Source organism: Periophthalmus magnuspinnatus, chromosome 19 (genome assembly GCF_009829125.3).
Source record: "Periophthalmus magnuspinnatus isolate fPerMag1 chromosome 19, fPerMag1.2.pri, whole genome shotgun sequence".
Taxonomy (NCBI): Eukaryota; Metazoa; Chordata; class Actinopteri; order Gobiiformes; family Gobiidae; genus Periophthalmus; species Periophthalmus magnuspinnatus.
In genome coordinates, this window is record NC_047144.1 from 28,510,245 (window position 1) to 28,518,270 (window position 8,026).

Genomic DNA, 8,026 nt, shown 5'->3' on the forward strand with positions numbered 1-8,026 from the left:
ATTTTTCACACAAGGAGCAGAAGAAAAGTTTTGCTGTGTTGGCTGCTCCAGGCCAGGTTTGTGGAGATGCAAGCCCACAATAAGGACGCATGCTAGTAATTGCAAGTAACTTACACATTCATTATTTTTAGCTTGTCTTAAGCAAACTCACTTAAAAATATGCTAAAAGACAAGTAGGCCTATATTTAATTATGAAAGAGACTATACATTTAGTCTTTTATTCTCTTTTGGGCAACCAGTTCCTACAAAAAACTGTTGGGTCTTTAATGACTGATAGACATGTATCACTGTAGAGGTTGAATGCCCAACTTGTGTTTGTTCTGAATGTACCATTACTTAACAGCCAGCAGCAATCCATTTTTGACAGTAACATTCCAGGAGGACATATGAAACTATATATACCTGCTTTTCTGGTGCTAGGAAGGTGCAGTCAGTGAATCATCCTGTATGCTACATTACAGGCTATTGCTATTTACCATTTCACTTTCATTACAGTTTGATGAACCCACTCGCCTCTCCTGTGTCACATGTTGGTAGCACCTTTAACATGGATAGGCCTACTGAAATGTTCCATAGTAACAGTAAAGACAGAGGCATTGTTGTTTCCATTAAAATCATGTATTCATTGTCATAAAACAGAACAAACATAGAAGTACATGCACAATAAAGACATGTGGCCACAATGTGTATTTTGAAAACTAGTCTATTTGCTGTTTAGACCTGAGTCTTTTGACAATTGCATATCAGAACAAATGCAAAGAACAAGTGAAAGATATTTTTTTGAGCTGCACTAGTTTTGATTTTATGTTATTAAAACACCTGCATATCCAAATAAAGTAAAAAAAATAATAATAAAAAATCAAGGTTGTGTCTGAGTCACTCACATTTTGAATAAACCAGTTTTAGCATGTGTTGCATTTGAGAGACATCTCTTTTTTTTCCTTTTTTTTTGCTAGAAGCACATGTTAGTTTTCTTCTGAGAGGGCCCATTCTGAGAGTGGCAATTTGTGGAAAAAAGTTGAGAAGCAAAGTAAAAAAAAACACAGGAAGTAGCGCTAAGTCCATACATAGCTCTATAAGAAGGACTGGATAAGACACTTCCCCTCCAGCTGCAGTACCTGGCTGCACCAGGTACTGCAGCTCCTGGGAGCTCTGGCCCAGAACACAATGCATTTTCTGTGAATTCAAACTGCTTGTGTTTGGCTGAAGGGCATCCGCATCTCTCACAAATGTCAGAGAATTTTAGAATTTTTTAATCCTCAAATCTCCTAAAAGTTAGCTTTGTAAGATTTAGCCTAGCCCCTATCTGAGCCCGCGCTAGCTCCGCTTTAGCAGTGTGGAGGAGTTCAAGTATCTTTGGGTCTTGTTCACGAGTGAGGGACAGATGAAGCGTGAAATTGACAGGCGAATCAATGCAGTGTCTGCAGTTGATGTGGACGCTGTATCAGTCTGTTGTGGTAAAGAAGGAGCTGAGTCGAAAGGCAAAGCTCTCGATTTACCGGTCAATCTACGTTCCTACCCTCACCTATGGTCATGAGCTCTGGGTAATGACCGAAAGGACAAGATCGCTGATACAAGCAGTCGAAATGAGTTTCCTCCGCAGGGTGGCTGGGCACTCCCTTAGAGATAGGGTGAAACATGGAGTAGAGCCACTGCTCCTCTACATCAAGAGGAGCCAGTTGAGGTGGCTCGGGCATCTATTCCGGATGTCTCTTGGATACCTCCCTAGGGAGGTGTTCCAGGCTCGTCCCACTGGTAGGAGGCCCTGGGGAAGACCCAGGACACGCTGGAGGGACTATGTCTCTTGGCTGGCCTGGAAATGCCTTGGGATCCTCCCAGGAGAGCTGGGGCAAGTGAGTGTGGAGAGGGATGTCTGGCCCTCCCTGCTGAAACTGCTGCCTCCGCGACCCAGGATAAAGCAGAAGAAAATGGAAAATGGATGGAGATCAGGCCACTGAAAATAACGCAACGTCATCTTTGGTTCATCTTCTAGATCTTTTTGTACTTCCAGTCTACAATACATAAAATTGACTCTTGTGAGCTTTAAGCCATATTAAAATACTGTTACCTCATCAAAAACAGAGTTATGTTTTGTTTCTTTCACACATGTTTGAGTAATCTTTTATCATTTGTCTACATCTCCAAAGCTCAAAATGCACTGTCCTCCTTTGTGATGTCATGAAGCGATAGTTTTCAAGTTAACAGCTACCTTTTTGGCCTCATTTTCAGGCACTCCACCCACGCATTAGTACTGATAAGTGGATGCCAACTGGACTAAAATCTAAATTCAAGATCTGGAACCCTTTACTGCACATATTAATACTGTGGATCACAAGTTCACATGGTAAGAGGCCAAGTAGAACAAACTGGCCTTCTTAGATTGTGCAGTAACTATAGGAGAGAACCAGTGTCTCCAGGTAGAAGTCTTCAGGAAGCCCACACACACACTGACCAATACCTGCTGTTTGATTCACACCATGCACTGCAGCACAAACTCGGTTTTATCTGTACTCTACAACACAGAGGTTCGCCCACAAACACAGAGGGAAAAGTGAAGGAGGAACAACACGTGGAGAAAGCCCTCTCTGTGTGTAGATATCCAAAGTGGGCCTTCAATAGATCTAAGAAAGAAAGGTGTAACTATGTCCTTGCAAAGTGAGTGTGTCTGAGAATTTTCAGACAGTATGAGGTTCCAGTCTATTTCAAACCTACAAACACTTTAAGACTGGTTCACCCAAAGGACAAAACCGTGAGCCATAAACAAAGTAATGTGGTCTACTCCATTCAGTGTAGTGAAGAGTCCAGTGAGCGTTACACTGGAAAAGTTAAACAGCCACTTCATAAGTGAATGTATCAACACCATTGAGAGAGCAGCTCAGGACCCCCTGTCTAAATATACAGGATTTGCAGGTTAAACATGAGTGAATGAAACAAAACACAACTCCAAGTATGTTTTTGAGGAGGAAACATTATATTTTGTTTCTTGTTTTATTTTTGATTGTTTCTGTGAGTCATTGTATCAGCATTACATTGATGCGTCACACTTGTAAGACTCACAATCACAAGTCCTGACATGTGAACTGAAGTCTGCCAGGTGACAGCAGGCTGCTCCTTCTTTAGGAGATACAGAAAGGGAAGGCGAAACAGCGCAGGTGTTCAGCAGTTATCATGGTGACACAATGCACACATGAGCAAACACAGCCAAATTAGTTTTAAATCTGAAAACTCAAGAAAAATACAAAATGCATTTAAACATCACATTTTCCAGAGCCTGTGACCAATACATGTGTTCATGGTCCTGTTTAGGTGTTTGATTTTCAACAAAAAAGGTGAGAGATTAACTGAAAAATTGTTGGCTAATGCTAGTTAGCTTGTGACTAATGTTATCTGAGGCCGTGTCAATTCGCCAAATGCATCATTCTAAAGTACCCTTCGAAGTACCAGGGTGAAAATGTGTAATCCCCAGTGTAGCCACCATCTTGCCGAAATGGGACAGGCCTGCACCACGGACTGTACTTCCACAGCTGTCTTTGCACGTATCATCATCACAGCCGTTTATTTCTGTTTAGATTGAATGGAGTAAGGAATTAATGTTTCCCTTTAAATATCAATAGGCAAATATAACGTTATAGGTGATTTTTCCCAATTATAGCTACTTCATAACTTCATAACAAAATATGCCTTGTTAAAATGTAATAACAGTGACAGAGGTGACAATATCATTTTTACATTCAGAGTCTGAAAAGTTGAATATTGCAGTTTAACCATTCGGTATTAGGGCCAGGTTTAATTTGATCTGTGGCTAAACTACTTCCGTACCAGTAGAGGACGCTGTTTACCTTCTATGCCGTGCCAGTTCATTTCATCTTATTATTGTAAGATATTTTCTAGCAGTGCAGCTCTACATCAGACTGGCATCTTGATTTACTAACGCTAAGGTAAATGGCACGTGCCCACCAGGGGGTACAGACCTATGGAATGTGCGGGAACTCATGAAGATGCTATGCAAACCAGCGTGGGCCTTATAAAGATGCCATGCGGATTAGAAGAAGGACCCTCCAGTAAACCAGTACGAACATTTGAATGTGTATGGCGTTTTTCTTCTCTTTTTTGCATAGGTGCGGTGCATGATTGAATATAGCAATGTGTGAAGTGTGCATGGATTCATGCTTCAGTTATGGCCGATTTCTGTGGAAATGCAGAGCACATTTGTCAGGTGTATTGAAATGCAACAGCCCTTGTTGCGCTGGAAGTTATGTAACTGCCCTTCGATGCACACTTTAAATGGTGCATCTCAGGGCACTTTGGTGAATTCAGACACGGCCAGTGAGGGACTTGGTTAACAGCTCAAATAAGCTAAATCAGTCCTTTAGGGTAAAATTGTGTTAAAATAAAGCTCTGCGTAAAGTCTAACTTGAGTAACAGAGCTTCAGACCAAGCAGGGCCTCCAGTTAGCATCACAGCCCCAGAGAAGGTTGATGACGATCAGCTGCAAAGTATCAATACTAAAAACATTTTAGCCAGGTACAATGGCTAAAATGAACTCATATATAAGTGAAAATACTGCTGTCAAATTTGGCTTGACCTGCTTGATTCCATGGTGACAAGCAGAGGACACGACTGGGCCAAGTTCCAAGTTGCAGTCAAATCTATGGAGAGGAGACCCCACTTATATTAAGAATGCATGTTTTTCAAGGTTAGCAATTAAACACCTGTAGTTGAATAAATGTAAAGGGTTTAATGCCATAGTGTGGAGCATTCTACATAAAGCAATACCATTTCCATGGCAGAGGGCTTTTAATGGGAAAAGTTGCAAGTGCAAGTTACTAGTTATTTTTATATGTAATTTTAGCAGCAATGAAAGGCGCTGTACCTGATTTTTACCGTGGCAAGGCCAACAAATTGAAGTGAAGTTGTAGTTAAGTTCACAAATTCATTTTTCCCCTTAAGTAAAAAAATAATATGTAGAAATAAAAATTAGTCCAATATAAATAAATATAATAAAGTTCACTAGTACTGATATTAGTACTGATATTTCTTCAATCTCTAATGCCAATTTGTCCTCAGCTTGCGTATATTTAAATAATGTAAAAATTATATAAAATAATAATAGTAATAATAATAATAATAATAATAATAATAATAATAATAATAATAATTCAAACAGTGAGGACAGTAGTTCATGCAATCCAGTTAACAAGTAAACATGCAACTGGGTACCACTTAATTATAACTACACTTAATAAAGCACGAGGCTCAAGGCTCAAGAACTACTTAATTAAGGGGAGAGAAAATTAATTAAGTAGTTACTAAGCCTGAATTATTCTTAAAGGTACAGTATATACGTTTCTGGAGGTGGCATGTCACCTGTATGATTCCATGGAAATAGAAAGTTAAAACCATACTTCAGAACATTCTCTCTATATATAGATATGTTTTATGCCATAATGTGGAAGATCATAGCCAAGGGAACAAAATTTCCATGGAAACAAGCAGGAGACTGTCCATCAGGCCAAAGAAGAGTCAGGTTTATGGAGATGTAAGCCCACTCAGAATAAGTTATTTTATTTGATTTTTTTGGTGCAATAAACAAAACTGAAAAATTCAAATATGTTTTTACTTTAGTCTATATTTTGGCTTTAAAACTTTGTTCATGCTTTATTAAGGTTAATTAAAGTATTATAAAGAATTACAGCTTCAAAAATACAGCAAACACCAAAATAGAATATCTGTATACACTCCACAGTGTCCAGCCCTTAGCAGGTTCATAACAATGATATGTCCTTCACATCTACACAAACCTCGGGCATGAAAATCTGATAAGGCAAGTACTAGAATGTATTTTAGAATTTGAACATCTTTAGCTTAATACTGATATTTCAAGCAGCACAGCCGACAGGGCACAGTGTACGGAAGGAGTGGATGAGCTTCCTCCATTTAGATGTTGATCTTTTTAGCCAGGGTTAATACACTGCCTGGCCAAAAAAAAAAAAAAAAAAAAGTCACCACCTGGATTTAACGAAGCAAATAAGTATGAGCCTCCTGCAGTTGGTCAGGTCTAGGTTCAGCAACAGTCTGTGCTCAAAGAATGAGGTCAGCTGACACCTGAATATACTGAATGACCAGGTTATTCTATTCATGGATTTTTTCTTCCCTGATTACATGGGCATATTCCAAGATGACAATGCCAGGATTCATCGCACTCAAAATGTGACAGAGTGGTTCAGGAGCATGAGACATCATTTTCACACATGGATTGTCCACCACAGAGTCCAGACCTTAACCCCATTGAGAATCTTTGGGATGTGCTGGAGAAGGTTTTGTGCAGCGTCAGACTCTAACATCATCAATGCAACAGGTGAAAAATTAATGCAACACTGGATGGAAATAAATCTTGTGACATTGCAGAAGCTTATCGAAACAATGCCTCAGCGAATGTGTGATGTAATCAAAGCTAAAGACGGAACAACCAAATATTATTGTGTGACCTTTTTTTTTGGTGGCGACATTTTTTTTGGCCAGGCATTGTATTTGATAAGTTAGCAAAAATGTAGCTTTATACATAGGTATATTAGCAATTCCATGTATAGGCCCTTTTCATGATATCGTCCAGCTAGTTCCGCTTGGCTCAAAAGTGTAGATTGTTATTCTGCAATTTGAGTCATTTGCGTCAGTCACGCCAGTCATTAGCTTGACAATATTTTCATTATCTTACTCACCAGAAATAGTTAAAAATGTTATCTGTTATTTGAAACCTTAGTTCGCCTTCATTAAGTTAAATAGTTTGCGAAGAAAGTTTCACAACATTTATTTTTAGAAAAACACTGGTAAAATCCTGTATCACAAAACACATTCAATATTAAACTCAAATCAGTTGGCTATGATGTTTCTCTGCACTCTTTTGTTTGCTTGATCTTTTTAGCAGTGAAATGTTGTGTTAACACAAACGTTGAGCTCATATTTTACTGAAAATAAGAATATATAAATATATTAATTATAAAGAATAATACAAATAGACAGCATATTACATATAGTTTGTCTGTGTATTTGTGTGCTTGTCCAAAAGTATCTGGGCATGCACATATTGAATTTTGACACAACTTCGGCTCTGACTCAAATTGGGGAGTGACACAGATCATTAATTTCCGTCCCATTCATTCTTCACAGGGAATCTATATTGCACTTAAATACGGACAACGGCTTAGAGATAGCATGTTACAAAGTTTAAGGAGACATATTCTGCTAAACTGACTTTTCAGAGCTTTCAACCATGTTATAGTTGTTTCCTTCTCATCTACCCTCTGAAATTGTCTTTAGAGTGATTCATTCACCATTGACTAATCTTTATTTTCCTGTATTCAAGATGCCAAAGTAAACAAATGAAGACTTTTTCTCCATAAATGCTATGCTAATAGAACTATGTGTTTGCTGTCAACACAATTTGACCGCAGAATGAGACTGGTGACAGTTTATGGGCAAGAATTTTATCTTTGACATCACAAATTGGGCCGAATGTGAAATGTGAACATGAGCATTTCTGAGCTCAAATAAGATGGAACAGGTGTGAATAAAACAAAATACAAATGCAGGTATGTTTTTGATGAGGAGACAACAGTATGCATGGTTAAAAGTTTTAAAATATTCTAAATTTACAAAATCTAACAACGCTATACAAGAAAATAATTTAAGATAGAGACTTGGATAATTCTCCATAGATAATGAATGGGGCGTTGTGTGAAGTTTGGCACTTTTGGGGCAACCGCAAAAAGCCCGGGCCTATGGTACATTGTACAATTTTATGGAGGTTCTATATCATTTTGTGGAAGTTCCACTTTCACTGAGTAGCACCAACATTAACACACTGCAAGGTTGGTAAAATTCATATTAAAGGCCCTATATTACACAAAATGTACTCTTATTGATCTGATTTAAGCTTTAAGTTGTTACCCCATCAAAAACAGGCCTGGAGTTGTGTTTTGTTCCATTCAGACATGTTTGAGTAACACTTTATTATTAATCTGTCTCC